This window comes from Piliocolobus tephrosceles, chromosome 3 (genome assembly GCF_002776525.5).
Source record: "Piliocolobus tephrosceles isolate RC106 chromosome 3, ASM277652v3, whole genome shotgun sequence".
Taxonomy (NCBI): domain Eukaryota; kingdom Metazoa; phylum Chordata; class Mammalia; order Primates; family Cercopithecidae; genus Piliocolobus; species Piliocolobus tephrosceles.
Window position 1 is genome coordinate 128,215,638 of NC_045436.1, and position 17,890 is coordinate 128,233,527.

Genomic DNA, 17,890 nt, shown 5'->3' on the forward strand with positions numbered 1-17,890 from the left:
GAGTAGATGAAGCCAAACAAAAAAGGGGTACATATTATAAGATTATATTTATTGTAGAACAGATATTGTAGAACAGAAAAATTTGAATGAACGTGATAGAAATAGTTTATTAGGATCAGGTGTGTGGAAGTCTTCTCTAAGCAAGTGTGAGAAAACTTTCTTAGGTGATGAATGTTTCATATCTTAATTATGATTATGGTCATATGGCTTTGTACATTTGTCAAAGCACATCAAACTGCAAACTTAGAATTCTTGCATTGTATCATGTGTCAGTATTCCTGAATGAAATTTATGTACAATTTATCAATTAAACATGTTCCATACTTTTAAGAAATTTTATGCTACTTTTAAAGTTATAATGTCACTTTCAAGACTTTGATCATTTGCAGAAAATTCTCTCATAAGAAAATCTATAGATGTGTCATCTATCTTAGCAGCAGTGTGAAATGAATTTTTATAATTTCCAAAAGTTGTAGATGTGCTTTTATTTGCACATTTCAGATAATTTTAAGATACACTAGAAACACAGGAAACTATTTCAGAAGCCTCTCACGAAAGCTTGCTAAACTATAATGGAGTATATTTCTGCTTTAGGCAGGAAAACAGTTCTAGTATCAGAGTAGTATTTTTTATGATCCAGTCAATTTGCCGTCCCTTTGAAGTCACTGCCCATTATGTCGTATTCCAGTGACTTGGTCTTGTTGATTAGTAAAGTTCTTTCTACTTCTGCTTCTTTAACTGTGTTTGTTCCACCACTCTTGCCTTCCAGTATTAAGACCATCTTCTTGGCCATCCCCTTAAGCCTTTTGTTGTCTATGTGTCCATAATACATGACTAATTATTTTGTTTTAATTAATATGTTTATTACTGTTAACGTCTTTTTTTTTTTTTTCTTTCTTTCTTTTTTTTTAAACAGAGTCTTACTCTGTCGTCCAGACTGGAGTGCATCAGTGGAATCTTGGCTTAATTAAACCTCCACCTCCTGGGTTTAAGCAATTCTTGTGCCTCAGCCTCCTGAGTAGCTGGTACTACAGGTGCGCCACCACACTTGGCTAATTTTTCTTTTTTTTTTTTTTTTTTTTTTTTTTCCATTTTTTGTAGAAACAAAGTTTTGCCATGTTGGCCAGGCTGGTCTTGAACTCCTGTCCTCAACTGATCCACTTGCGTCAACCTCCTAAAATGCTGTGATTACAGGGATAAGTCATGGCACCTGGCCTCTTATCTCTTTATTTATGTTTCATTCTATAGATTCTATACCTTAACATGGAGAGGTCTTTTTATGATATATTTATTTATATATTAATATATGTATATAATATTATATGTTTAATATATAGTAGGTATAAATAAATGTCTATTTCTGTAATTAGTAAATTAAAAACAGTATAACCTATTTTTGAAAACTCTCAAATTTTGTGTAATACTGAAATTATTTCATTTTTGAAATAGTCAAGGTTTAGTTTTTTATTTATCGTAAGAACTACTAATTATACTAAGGTATATTCACATAAATACAGACTCAGACATGCATACTTAACACTTATATGATTTTAAAATGTTGTATACACAAAATAATGGGAAGAAATTGGAATTTCCTAAATTAAAGTAATACAGGACTGTCTTGTGGAGGACTTCTTAAAGTTAGAATGGCTTACATTATAGATTAATAGAGACTGTGTGGCTTGGAAAGAATCAAAATCTTTCACAAAATATGTTTTTAAAGGTTTCTATTTATATTAAATTTAAAACATCACAGAAGCAAGTTGCACTGCTCCTCCCACCTTCTGCAATTTTATTTAAATGTAAATTACTTTTCAGTATAATATATTATATTCCTGGTCTGTTTCCGTCAGCTCCTCTGAGTTTTGATGCTTTATAAGTTTCCTCTAGTGTATAGATGGAACCTGAGCAGAAATGAAGCATCAGAAGTTGGTTGAACCCCACATGAACACAATCATCACTTTTGTTTATGTAACAATGTATTATCACTCTTCACTTCAAAGTATAGGAGTCTCCCTTATCCAAGCATGGTTTTGCTTTCTACAGTTTCAGCTACCGGTGGTGAACTGTGATCTGAAAATAATAAATTGAAAACTCCAGAAGTAACTAACTCATAAGTTTTAAATTTCTATTCTGAGTAGCATGATGAAATCTTGCACTGTCCTCTTTGTACCGCCCTGGATGTGAATCATCCATTTGTCCAACGGATCCACCTGTCTGTGTTAGTCACTGAGTAGCTGCCTTGACTGTCAGATCAACCATCAGGGTATCAACACTGTACTTGCGTTCAAATAACCTGTGTTTTATTTAATTATTTCTGTTTATTATTGTTGTTATTGATCTCTTACTCTGCCTAATTTATAAATAAACAATTATGAGATATATGTACATATACAAAAAAGAATAGCATATATAGGATTGGGTACTATCCACAGCTTCAGGCGTCTGCTCTGATCTTCAAACATATCCCCCATGGATAAGGGAGTTACTACTTTACTTTCTAAAACTGACTAGGAAATAAGCTATGATTCTTATGAGGATGGGAAATATCATTATACCTTTCATAAAATGGAAACTAAGGTTGAGAATTTGAGTCTTCAAAAGAACAAATGGAAAATGAAATACAAAATTATTCTCTTTATCAGTTTTGTTTCATTATATGATAAAATTTCAATCTCTTAATATTCTATTTACAACCTTTATAAGCTCTTTGTGGTTAGTCGTATTAGTTGCATTAACTAGATTACACACAACTCAAAGCTTGTATATTTTCTGGGTGTGATTCACAGCCTCACAAAAATTTTGTGTGAGTAGTAGAGCCTTAGATGAGTACGCTTTTTTTGTTTTAAATTCATTTTATGCCAATTAAATCAGCAAACATTTGTTGAGTCATCGTATCTGTCAGACACTGTGGAAAGTGCTAGAGAGAAAAAATAAATAAATGTGGAATGCTGTTTGCTCTCCAGGGCACACAGTCATGGGATGGAGATAGTGATGTAAGTAAATCATTGGAATACAAGATGATAAGTGCGATTTTGCAAGTATTTCCAAAATAGAACCTTGACACAAATCAGCAAGTCATCAATTTGAATGCATAAGGTATATGCTTAAAGAAAAGTTGTTTTATATATGTCATAAAAGAGGAGTAGGATTTTTCCAGATGGGAACAGAGTGAAATTGAGAGGTTAGTGAGGAAAGAAGAGTATTTCAGGAGCCAGAACAGCATGTGCTGAACTAGAAATATATTAGACACTTAAGGGAACTGCAGAGTTTTAGTCCTGATTGAAATGTAGAGTATATTTATGTAACACAGACAAGTTAGGCCAAGGAGAAATTGTACAGTGTTTCTTATGATATTCTAATAAACTTAGATTTTATTTGTAAGTCGTGAGAACACTCGGAAGATTAAACAAACAATGACAAAAATAGGAGAAACCTGGGTAATTTAAAATTTAAAACAATGTCCGTGGCTATATTGTTGAAGATGAAGTAACAAGATATAAGACCCATAGACACAGGGGTCAGATTGGAGCTTACTTTAGTTCACATGGGAGATTATGAGAACCTGACTTAAGTCATTAACAACTAAGCAGGGGTTGTTATTTTTAGGTACTAAAGTAGGAAAATCAATAGGATTCAGTGACCCATGATAGTATATCTCCCATATAGTAGGAGAAGACAGAGTGGTCTCATGGTCTTCTGAGTTTGTGGTTTACTAGATTGAATAATAGCATTGTTGGTTATAAATGTAATTATATGAAGATAAGGAAGTTGTGAAGAAAGATTATAAGTTTAATTGTGTACATGTTGACCTGGAATCTATACATTAAAAACATTTTGATAATTTGCAGTTAGTGCTTGCTGTGCATTTATAGATGAAATATTTAAATGCTTTACTGAATCTGATTTAGTGTGTCAGGCTCCAGTGTAATTAGTATAAAAAATAGCATTTTATTCTAAAGTGAATTAATTTTATTTTGAATTATTACTGCTATCTCATGTAAGTGTTGAGATGATTATACTGATTCTACCAAGCAAGACTTTTATTTTGTCTATTATTTCATTGTTTAATGTTTCTTTTTGATGTATTATTATAGAAAACAAAAGTTAAGAAAACGGAAACTATGTTTGTTTTAAACATTTTTGAAATCATTTGTGGTTAAATTGTCTCAGATTAGAATTGAAACAAAAAGTAAATTTTAGAAAGCCTAATGCAAGGGAGAAAAGGGAGCAATTTATTTCCATATAAAGTCATAAATGCTTGTTTCTAGAGTTGGAACTATCTTCTCACCTTCTTCTAACAAGGCAGTTACATTGCATTCTGTGAATGCAGAAAAGTGCTGATTTCATTAAATTAAAATTTGACATTGAAAGGCTTTAAGTGTAAATGCATTGCTGAATGTTTCTATTTTAAAAAGCAGAACTAAAGAAACCCATTGCCTGCATTTCATACGGCCATGCTCCCATTGACCATAATATTAACGCCTCATTGAGCTGACGAAGTTAAAGAAAGGCTGAGTTCACTTCATTGCTACTGTTATTCAACTGGACACAAGTTCCATTAAAAGTATTATCGACGAATTTTCTTTGTATGAATCATTGAAATGTATGCTTTCTCCCCATGCACAATGTACCTTCCACTCCATCTCTCAACCTACTATAGGAAAAGCGCAACAACATCTCTCTACATATCTGAAGGGAAATTAAAAACTATTTTCTTATTAGATTATTTAAAGACACAGGTAATATTAGTAAATCTGTCTAAATACCTCAAAATTATTGTCTTATTTTCCCTATGGGATGCATTATTTTAAGTAACTGATGCTATAACAAACTGATACACAATTATTTGGTTTGCTAAAAAAGTGTTTAAATCTATGAATCATATTTTGTATTATTAGAAAGTTACATCTCAGTAAATGATAAAAGGAATATAAAAAGGGCATAGTGGTATCAACGTAGCACTATGATTGTGATTATTTGAGTTCTTTTGAATTGAAATCTGATCAAGATCCTGTCTTAGATATGACTGGGATATTTGAATCATTTGAGGACACCTAACACTCGTAATTGAGAAGTGTCTACAATAAAGTTTCATTATACACAGCCATCTTTGAAGTGGCATTTATTCTTTCAACTATAAGTAATCTGAAAAGTTATTTTTTATTGGTTTGCTTTAAAAATTTCACCTAGCATAAAAACATTTTAACTCAAACTGAAGTGTCTTTCAATGTTCAAAAATCTATTGTTTACTTCTTGACAAGTAAAACTGTTTTATTTAGAGAAAAACACATTCCTTAGGTGAAGTTAAATAACAAATAGACCTGAACAGCACTTTTGTTGATCTCTGAGAAAGGAGAAAAAATAATTCATTCTTTCATTTGACCAGAAACATAAAAACATATTTTAAACTACGTTATCAGTTTTAAAAATCAAAGTAACTCAACCTATACTCATATCCCTACGTGGTTATTATTTTGCTCTTTCTTCTCCATAAAACCAGGCCTATAGTTTCTAAATAAATCGGCAAGTAAATACATAGCTTGGAATGAAATACCTGAATTGACTTAAATTTCTAACAATCACCTATACATTGTCCAAGCCATTGCATGTTCTTTTAAACAAAAACACAGGCAGTGAAACAAAAGGAATACAAAAATTGAATGGTAGAAAAATAAATCCTTTAACTTGAAAAGAGATCAACATTCATTTCAAGCTTCTGCAAGAATTTTCCAAACAACAAAAGAAGAGAAAATGACAAAAATAAATAAAAAGTCAAAATTTTAAGATAGTTGTAGCAGTAAGCAGTGTCTCTATGCCTTTAAGGAAGGATTGTTAACCAAATATAAGTACTAGTAAATAGGGAATTAATAAAAATACATTCTTTATCATAGAAAAACAATAAAATGCAGGCAATTGTACATATCTTCATCCACCTTCCATTTTCTTTCTTCATGTCTACAGAAATATATGCATGGATAATCATTCTCTCTTTACATGAATAAAAATTCTTACAATCATCAGTTTTTAAACTAATATTTTACAGAAATTTAATGAGGTGAGTAGGTCTCACTTCATTATTCTTATTTCCATATACTTATCATTATTAAATAGAGCAATCAATCCCCAAGTAAGAAAGTCTATCATCTCAATTAACAATGTTCACAAATACATAAATAATAATTTTTGAAAATGGCAGCAGCACCATTGACATCTACAGAAAAACACTTTATAAATATACTATTTGTTTGAGAAAGAATATGAATTTTGTTTGTTTTAAGCTATTCTTAAACAAAGTAATAACTTTGAAATACCTATAATCCAAAACAAAGCCTTAGTTAATCAAAAAAGAATAATTAGCTAGCTCAACCCTCTTGCTGAACATGTGCTCTAATAAGATTATGACTATGGACAAGTGAGAGCAGAATCTAGTCAATTCTTTAAAATGTACTGCATTAATACCGATGTAGATAAAGATGCTTAATCTTGCTTAAAATGCTTGAATGAAAGTGGGGAAGTCCATAACAAATTTTTGACCCATGAGTCACTGAGGAAGGATTGTTGGGAGGCTGTTATACCTGATGCAACTCAAAGGTTTATCTTTGACTAATAAGAGCAGTTTTAGTCAAACTGAAGAAAGACTGGCCAAAAAGTTTTAGACTAGATGGCATCTGAGGACAAAGTTTGGTGATCATAATGTATGTCTTTGAGTACAGGATGTCTCATAAAGCAAGCCAAAGGGAAAATATAAATCCAAATAGTGTGAGTTCTAGTTAGCTTATTCTGGTGTTTCTGAAAAATAGTTGAACAGTTTACTATTCAAAGATTTTCTCATCTAAACATCATAAAGGCCAAAGTTTCTGAAAAAATTCTGAAGATTTATGTTAATTTCTACATTGCACCATAGAAGCTGCTTTTACATAGATGACTATCATGTCCTGAAGAAAAGTCTAGTTTTAACCTTAGAGTCTATTCATTATTTTACTATATCTTTTAGTTGTGAATCATAAATTTCTATCATTCATCAATTATATAAATTTTACAGGGAAGGCTGAGAACTATGAGTAAAGATTTTGAGCTAGAACGACATGACTATTAGGTTTCATTTTAGGTTCTTGTTAAAGGAAAGAGGACTGGGTGACTGGGACCATTTTTAATTTTTTATTTTAAAATATCTAATTATTTGAGCTCTTTTGCTTTTAAAACTCTCATTCAAAAGGTGGTGTAATTCATTTGAACTTCATGCATAGCCTAGAGAAAATGATTCAGACTGTGAAGTGTTGGAGTGAGTTCAAAGAATTCGTTTTACAAAGGTTCTAGATGAATAAGGACACAGCCATGTAGGGAGGCAGAGTTTAAGCACAGGCTGATGTCAAGCCTAGGGCATACAATACACAGACTTGCATTATGCTTGTGAGGCCAGTCATACACAAGAAAAGGGAGTCTCCCCCTCCCCCTTTCAATGCTTGCCTTCTCTTTCCAAGATTTGAATTTGAGCAGTTGCTATGAAGTGTGTACTTAGTTACTAGTATCATAATGGTGTTTCTCATGCAAAGGAGTTTGAAGCTAAGAGTGAGTTACTCCCATGATGATGGAACCATGCAAAGTACTAAACCAGAATGTGAAAGCCAGACTTGCTGAATTTACACCAATCCTAGGAATTGTTTCATTTCTCTTAACAGCAACTTTTTGCCAGAAAACGCTCTGTAAGACTGGGATAGAGTTCAGCTCTATTATTGTACAAAGGAACTTTTATTCAATCATTCAATTATAATTTTCCTTCCTGCAAGAAAAAGAATGGACAGGAAGCCTGTCTTCTTTTGACCAGCGTAGTGACAGGGTCTTTCATTAAGTGCCTTAACTAAGGGAAAAATAAGCTTTCTGAAAGAAGTCAGAAGCAAGAGCTAACTGATCCTCATCCCAGAGAATATTCTTTGTAAACGATACAATAAATACTTTAAAATATTTAAGGATATAATTCTTTATAGGTTACTCTAGAGGTTTTATATTTGAAAATTTTAAACTCTAAATTTATTTAGCAACTAAACACAGCTGAACAGCATATAAACACCAAATGGTACAATTACGACATCACTTGTATAGATATTACATAATTTGATCCTCAAAAAAGTTTTTCTTTGATAGGGCAGATGACGAAAACTGTACTCAGAGATGATTCAATATGATTAAGTACTTAAAGTCTCTCCCTCTTATACCATAACTAAAATATATTAAATTTTCAAACAATAAAATCCTAAAAAAGAAACCTTTCCTAGAAGCCAAACAAAACAAACAAAGTAGACAAATCCTTCTTGGTTTTTTTTGTTTTGTTTTGTTTTGTTTTGTTTCGAGACGGAGTCTCCCTCTGTCTCCCAGGCTGGAGTGCAGTGGCGATTTCGGCTCACTGCAAGCTCCGCCTCCCAGATTCACGTTATTCTCCTGCCTCAACCTCCCAAGTAGCTGGGACTACGGGCACCCCCCACCACGCCCGGCTAATTTTTTGTGTTTTTAGTAGAGACTGGGTTTCACCATGTTGGCCAGGATGGTCTCCATATCCTGACCTTGTGCTCTGCCCGCCTCGACCTCCCAAAGTGCTGGAATTACAGACATGAGCCACCGCGCCCAGCCTGTATTTCTTTTTGTTAGCAGCATGGATTTGGACAAGTACATTTATTTCAGAAATGCAGGGTTCAGACGGTTCTTCTACTAGGTAAAATAATTCATGTGATGTAATTTCCAAAGTGTTTTTAATTATGTGACTAAAAATGTAATACACATTTGTTGAAATCATTTAGACGATAATGACAAATATACAGAATAAACAAATAATTTCAGGCCAGGGATGGTGGCTCATGCCTGTAATCCCAGCACTTTGGGAGACCGGGCAGGCGAATCACGAGGTCAGGAGTTCAGGACCCGTCTGGCCAACATGGTGAAACGTCATCTCTACTAAAAATACAAAAAATTAGCTTGGCATAGTGGTGGGCTCCTGTAATCTCAGCTTCTTGGGAGGCTGAGACAGGATAATCGCTTGAACCCTAGAGGTGGAGGTTACAGTGAGCTGAGATCAAGCCACCGTACTCCAGCCTGGATAACAGAGGGAGACTCTGTCTCAAAAAAAAAAAAAAAAAAAAAAAAAAGGTAATTTCAAAAACTGTACCTCTCAGAATTAAGTACTGATTACACTTAATGGAATCTTTGTAGTAAGTAGTGGCTCATTTAATTGCACTCTTTTACCTATATATTTATTAATGTTTTATAAATCAAGATAAATATATATAATGTTTGATTCTACTTTTCCCTTAATTTTATTTCATGTATTTATTTTCCTATAATAATTATTTTTAAAAATATGACCTTATGTAGAGTCATATCTTTGAGTAGATTTTAGCTTTTTTTAACCATCCAAAGAATGCTAACACAAAAATATTCTATTACATTGTAAGTCTATCATAGTTCAAAAACACAGATATTTGGTGTCAAACGACCTGGATTCTAATTCTAACTTTTATCAAATAATGAGTTGGATGATCCTGGGAAAGTTACTTAACATATCTCTTGCAATAGAAGCAGAGTCTTCTATTAGGTAAAATGGAATTGATAATAATAACTTCATGTGCTTGTTACAAGGATTCAGTAAGTTTATATTCTTAAAACTTGTAGTACATTGCCCAGCATATATTGAATTGAATTATATGTCTCTCTCTTTCTCTCTCTCTCTCTCTCACACACACACACACACCCACACACACATCAGCCCATGTAACACTTACTCTGTCAATCCTCAAAAAATCTTGGCCTAAAGGGTTTTACACATTGAAAAGTCTCTTTACACATTTTGTTCATTTGTCTCTTAAAGTGTTTGCTTAATATAAACATCCACATTCACTAAAATTGTTTGAGAATCCCCATATTTCTGTGCACATATGAACATTAATGCTATTTCAAAAAGTATTTTCCTATCTGGCAATTAAAAAATTTTACCTATTTAAAGAAATTGTTTTCCCTTATTATACATTGATTTACCATTGTATATTTACCATTGTATATTATACATTGATTTACCAAATGAATACCATTTGTATTCATTTGACATTGAAATTTTCTATGTTTTCTTGGCAGAAAAGCGAAGCATTTGTTAAAAATTGTTGTTTTATTGTTTTTAATAATTCAGCTATTTCTAAAATACTTATCTGGCTGGAAGTTTCAGAACAATTTCAAAAATATACTATATATTTTTTTAAGTTAATGGGAAATATCTCAAGAATTCCACAATTAAGGACTGTGTTGTTTGACATGTAACTAAATGTTCTTCAATTATTTATCTATTGAAGTATTTTAATTAAAAATCATGTGTAATTGTAGATTCACCTGTATTTGTAGAAATAACAAAGATAAATCCCATGTACACTTTACCCAGTTTCCCATGATAGTAATATTTTGCAGAATTATGGAATACAGCAGGTCTCAATATAACACCATTTTGTTCAAAATTCTTTCATTATAACTTTGATGAGAAAGAAGGAATTCATTCTTGGCCAGGGTTACTGTCTGTGTGGAGCTTGCATGTGCTCACTGCGTCTGTGTGGATTTTCTCAGGGTACTCTGGTTTTCTCCCACATCCCAAAGATGTGCCTGTTAAGTTAACTGGTGTGTCTGCATGGACCCAGTCTGAGTGAGGTGGGTGTGTGTAAGTGTGCGATGGGATGGTGTCCCCCCCAGGGCAACTGCCTGCTCTGTATCCTGAGCTTTCAGGAGAGTCTCTGCCCACCCGTGGCCCTGAGCTAGCATAAGCGGCTAAATAATTATCTCATTTGTTTTAGTAATCTTTCTAAAATATATGTATGCTATGGCTCACATTTATTGCAATGTTTTAATATTAGAAATGTTTTGGTCTTTATTTAGAAGTTTGGTAGTATTTTTGTGACTAGAAATATGCCTCAGAAACTTAACTTTCATTTATGTCAATTAGCCTATGATATTAAAGGTTGGTGCAAAATTGTGGTTTTTGCCATAAAAGTAATTGCAAAATCCACAATTACATTTGCATCAAGCTAAAAACATTGGTTTTATGTTCTTTCACTTAAAGTTGCAGTTTCCAAGAACCTATCAATGATGTTAAGTGAAGACTTAACTGTGCTATCACAACTAGGATAATAACTATGACAAAATAAACAACTTTTATTCAGAGTTCCCCAATTGTTCTTGTATATATTTGTGCATGGGGTTTTGTATGTATATGTATTTAGTTCTATATTGTCTGTGTCTGTTAATGTGTCCACCACCACAGACATCATACCAGAACTATTTTATCACCATAAGGATGCCTCTTGTGTTGCAATTTTATAACCACACCTACCTCCTTCCCTTCCTCCTTCACCCCACCACCTAGTAAACATTAATCTGTTATCCATTCCTAAAATTTTACCATCTCAAAATGTCATATGATTTGAATCATATAGCATATAACCTTTTGGCTTTTTAAAAGTTAATCATAATTTCTGTGAATAGAGCTACATTTGTATGTAATTCTGTGGATAAAACTGTATTAATGATCTGTTTTGTTTTATTGGTAAATAGTTTTTCATATTGTATATGTACCACAATTTGCTTAAACACTCACCTATCAAAAGACATCTGTTGGGCTGCTCCCAGTCTTGTATTTGAAATAAAATTGCTATTAATATTTGTGTACAGATATGTGTGAGAATGTACATTTTCATTTATCTGGGATAAATGTCCAGGAATGCAATTACTATACCATAGGATAGTTGCATCTTTACCTTTATAAGGCACTGCTAGACTGTTTTACAGAGTGGCTACACCAACTATACCACTTACATTCTAACCAGCAATTTAAGAGTGATTCCATTTTTCTGCATTCTAAATGCTGTTTTATTAAAACATGTTTTAATTATTGAGAATCCCATAACTCTTATTATCAGATAATTGAATGGATTTTATTCATTTATTTTCTTTTATTAAATAATCCTTCTATTCTTCAGATAAATATGTGCCTTAACTATATGTTGGATTTTATTTCTTTCAACTGCTTATATTCTAGCACAGATGAACATGAGAAAACAAATATATATACATAATGTATATATATATGTAATTTTGATAGCTTAACATATAAAAGCTGAAACATGCTTAAAAAAAGCTACAAAACCTACAAAAGCTGAAACACACTAAAAAGATGTGTGCATATATGTAACATGTATATGTATATACATACATGTATTATAATATATAAGGTATCAAATAATATTCATTTGGATACCTACAAAAGCTACAAAACCTACAAAAGCTGAAACACACTAAAAAGAGGTGTATATATATAGCATATACATGCATAGCATATATACATGTATACAGTAACCTATAAAAGCTGAAACATGCTATAAAAAAAAACCTACAAACCTCTTTTTAGTGTGTTTCAGCTTTTGTAGGTTAAGCTATCAAGCTTATAAAATTATTTTATTTTTCTATTCTCTAGTTTTCTCCATAGAGTAAAAAAAAAAAAAAAAAAAAAAATTCTTATTACTTAATCTGAAACTATCCTGAAGCTGAAGCTGTCTGGAGAATTGTTTTTTTTTTTTTTTTTTTTTTTTTTTTTTTTTTTTTTTTTTTTTTTCAATTTATTTAGTGGATACCTGTCTATTTCCATTACAATTATTTATTGATTAATATTTATCTGAGTTACTATTCTTAATTTACCAAATTCTGTCATTTATGTTATCCCATAAAAAGGATATACTTCACTGGGGTTTAAACTACGTAGCTAACCAAATCTTTAATTAATCTGGAAATTATAAAAATACCAACACACAGAATGAAGCAATTTCAGGCCAGGCACGGTGGCTCAGGCCTATAATCCCGGCACTTTGGGAGGCCAGGGCGGGCAAATTATGAAGTCAGGAGTTCGAGACCAGCCTGGCCAACATGGTGAAACGTCATCTCTACTAAAAACACAAAAAATTAGCTGTGCATAGTGTCGGGTGCCTGTAATCTCTGCTACTCGGGAGGCTGACAGCAAAATTGCTTGAACCCTGGAGGTGGTGTATGTGTTATCACAAGTGTGTGCTATCACATTAAATATCCAATTTACGTTTGTCATTTGTGAATTTCATGTCTGGGCTGTCAATTTTCTCCTATTTTATTTAGAACTGTGGCATCATATTTACTATTGCATTTGGCCTGTAAGTTTCTTTTTTCATGATAGTTAACTGTCTAAAATAATCTTTTTCTGTGCCTCGAAATAATTTAAAGTACAAATGGAATTATGAGGTCCGTAAAACCTAATAGAAAATATTCATGTGACTTTATTTAGCTCTAGTGTTTGTTTCTATATCTGCCGTGTCATATGGTCTTCTTCTTGGATCTATTTCTGTAATTTTCATTTTGATAAAAATCAAGTGATTTCTCTTAAGTTCAAACGTGTGATTGTGGAAGTATATATAAAATTATATTTTTCCACTGAATTTTTTAAAATTATGTCTTCTGTGTGATTCCTAATGTTGATTTTTTTCTTAATCCAAGTAAGAGCAACACATAAATTATCATTTCTATATTTTTAAATATACAGGTTTGGAGTGTATTGACTTGTGTAGTTTTGGATTCTAAGTGCACTTTAATCATTATTTGACACCAGAAATAGTCTCATTTAATATTTCTGAGAGTTTTAAAAAATGTTTCAAATTGCAGATTAATTTGTACAAAAGTAACTTTTTAAAAATATTGGGACAAGATTGTTGTATAATTTTTAAATGTATGTCAATATTTTGTACCCTAAAGAGAGTTTTTCTTTCTTTTTTCTTTTTCTTTTCTTTCTTTCTTTTTTTTTTTTTTTGTTTGTTTGTTTTTAAGACAGAGTTTGGATCTTGTTGACCAGGCTGGAGTGCAATGGCACAACCTCGGCTCACTGCTACCTCCAGCTCCCGGATTCAAGCGATTCTTCTGCTTCAGCCTCCCAAGTAGCTGGGATTACAGGCGTCTGCCACCACACCCTGCTAATTTTTTGTATTTTTAGTAGAGACAGCATTTCACCATGTTGGCCAGGCTGATCTCAAACTCCTGACCTCAGGTGATCCACACGCCTCGGCTTCCCCAGGTGCTGGGATTACAGGTGTGAGCTACTGTGCCTGGCTAGTTTTTCATTATTCTTTATTTAGATCTCGTACACGTGTTACTAAGTTATCCCTAAGCAATTTAAATATTTTTGTTACTGTAGATGGATTATTTTCTTCTATTATATTTTCTTGATGTAAGCTATTGAAAATTTTTCTAAACTTTTTAAAATTATCTTACTTATTGATGATAGATTTATGTTAAAATTATTGGAATTTCTATTGTTTATATGATTTTCAAAAGATAATTATTCATGCTTTAGTTTCCTAATTCTATAGCCAGAATTTGTTTTTCTTTTTAAGTCCAAATAAATTACCCTAATCAAAATAGTAGTAGTGTTTACCTACTAAGTGTGGATGCTGGTTTGAAGGTGGATATATACTTTACCATGTAATAGAAAAAACTTCTCATTTTTTTGCATTTTGGGTCTACATCAAGCATAGATACTGACTTTTGTTTTTAAACATGGCTTCTTATTGCCAATATAATAAGATCCTGTACTTTTTCATTCCGAAGTATACTGATATAACTTTTATTTATAATTTCCTGATACTGATTCTTGCCATAATTTGCCATGATATATTAATACATTATTCATTAAATGTGCTATTGAATTTGATTTGCTGATACTACATTTAGCCTAATTTAAATGTCATTTGTAAGTACAATTAGTATTATTATTTTTTTCAGGGAGTTGAGAATCAAAGCTATTCTTGTATCATAACATTTCTAATAGTCTCTGGAATATTGTCAACAGAATTGAAGATACTTTTTAATTCAGTATGTGGTAGCACTGGTCTGGTACATATACAATGGGTAGTTCCTTTATATTTTCTATGTCCCATTGTAACCACATTATATAGATTTTCCAACTATTTTGAAATCAGCTTTGGTCAATTTTTTTTTCTAGAAAATGATTCATTTGGTACATATTCCTAAATCTATTTTATGAAGATCAGTAAGTAGTTATTTGCAATTTTAAAAATTTCTTCTTTATCTGTATCTTTCTTATCATGTTTTACTTGGTATGGTTTTCTTTTTTATAATTAGATGATCAAATTATATAACTTTTCATTTTAAAAAGCTAAATCTATGTATTTAGCATATACATTGCTTATATTTATACAATGTATATATAGCTTATAATATAGACTGTAATATTTGAGTATTAGTTTACATCTCATATTTGTATAATATATATAGCTTACATAATTGTGTGTATATATATATATATATAGTACTGTTTTACTTTATTCAAATGTATTAAGGCTTGCATTTATCCTTATGAAATATCTTTTTTCTTCCTCAAAAGTTAATTTTATATATGTAAAATTTCATGCATGAAATAAAGCTAATTATATTTTGGGAACACCTATGTAATACGTTAAATAGTGTGATAAATAAACATATATCATGTTTTAGGCATTATACATTTATGCTTTTATTGCATTAACTACTTTACCTTAGGGAATACAGTTCCAATTAAACTTATTTTTGACTATCATTTTTTTCTCTAAAATTTTTATTTTAAAGTTTTCTTTTTGTGTGTGATGAAAGCAGTATCTTTATTTTTAAAATTTTTCAGGGGATAATAACTCATATATTGTCAGTTGTTCTAATTCTCACTAAATGATTTTTTTTTATCTTTGGCCTTGCATTTTCTACTTGCTTGTTCTTTGTTATAATGCAGAAGATTTTCTGCAATCATCAATATCTTATGATTCATGATGGCAAAGTAGAAGAGGCAATACAAACTTTATTGAAATCAGTGTGTGAATGAGCAGTATATTTTAATTAGTAGACTTCACTTTAAGATGATCTGTGTGGTGTTGCTCTTTTGTTAGGATAACTTCCACTCTTGATAGTTATAGATCTGCTCTCTTGGATTGATCAATTTCCCCAGAAAGAAATCTTCAGTATCCTAAATTGTGTGTTGAAAGCTAACAGCAAGCATTCTCAGAGCTCAGTAGGAGAATGGCCTAGGTTCCTACTGTCCAGTTGATAGAGTTTTATTACATTCTAATGTGTTAAATAGTGTGCTCTGTAAATATAAATCATGAGTCACAGAAGCAGAACTTGATATAGATATACAGATGCTTATGACATAGAGGGAGATTCTATTCAGGAAGAAAAGAGAAAACCTATATCAAAGTGAGGGAAGCCAAATAGAGTAGAGGGATATCTGTTGTCAAAGTTAAGTTATATCTTAGGCCTGATCCATAGTATAGGAGTAGAAGTGTGATCTAGGACAGGAATCTCACCATAGAATGATTTGTTCCTTTGTATAGTAATGCATTGCCATCTATCCTCAAAGTGGTGGTGAAAGTTACATAATTTCAGTGCATGTCTGAGAAAACAAAGGTAAATTCTGCAGCGAAGGTCATAGACATAAGTTATCACTCACTGTCACTATGAGATGAGAGCACTTAAGAAAAGTGATATGGTTGGCTAAATTACTGCCATTGTAATCAAAATGTTTGTGTCCTGTCAGAATGCATATGCTGAAATTCTAACAAGGTGATGGTAGTAGGAGGTGGGGTCTTTGGGAGGTGATTAGGTCATGAGGATAGAGCCCTCAAAAATGGTCAATGCCCTTATAAAGAGGCCTGAGAGAGATCCCTTTCCCTTCCACCACATAGGACACAGTGAGAAGGCACCAACTGTAAAGAAGGAAACAAGCCCTCCCCAGACATGGAATCTGCTTCCGCCTTAATCGTGGACTTCTCAGTCTTCAGAACTGTGAGAATTAAATTTCTGTTGTTTGCAAGCTACACAGTCTTTGGTATTTTGTTATTGCAGCCTAGATCTACTAGGACAGGCACCCAAATGCCAATGCTCTAGCGCCCAAATTATCTCTGATTCAATTGCTCCACATAGTAAACTGGCTGGTTATGGAATGTTCTAGGATTTTAACTATGCCTTAGCCATTCTTAAAACAATAGCTTTACTTAATTGCAACAACTGCAGCTACACTTTCAGAAGAATCCAGTGCCTCCAATTCGTGACTATTTTTAAGATTTTGTGATGTGATTCATCTTATGTGTGAAATTCCTCCATCGCTGGCTTATGGTCTAATTCTCTTTGCTTTTCTAAGTCACTTATGACTGATTTGATTTCTAGTTGTAAAGTGTTGTTTCTGTCATGCTCTATCTATTTTTGTTGTTGTTGTTGTTATTCTATGCTTTATTTCCTCATGCTCTTTTTATCCATTTTACTTTCAGAGTGGTTTCAGGAGGGAGAAGTTGTAAATATGCAATTTAATCTATTTTATTTAAGCAGAAGTCACAATGATTTATTTCTCAAATGTATTCCCATTTGAGAGATGGGTTCTAAGAAATGTGGAATAAGAATGATAAAAATCAAGATGATGTAATAAGAATGATTAAAATGTACTTGGTGCTAAACATTGTTTAAACATTTTATATGCCACCTTATTTAATCCTGACAGTATCCCTCAATAGTAGACAAGATTATTCTGAGACACCTGTTATTACTATTATTGCTCAGCTGAATGATCTGTAAAACGTAGATAATAATTGTACCAAGCAGATAGGTTCCTGTGATCATAAAATGCATAATTCATACTTTTAATTTTATGAATTTTAATCATAAAGTCATACAAATTTATGACTTTAATTTAATGCTATAAGATATGATTTATAAGAAGTTGTAGAATAGTGCCAGGCATACGGCCTGCACCTATGGTAGGCAGAGTATTGTTTCCCCTCCTTCTCCCAAATATATCCACATGCTAATATCA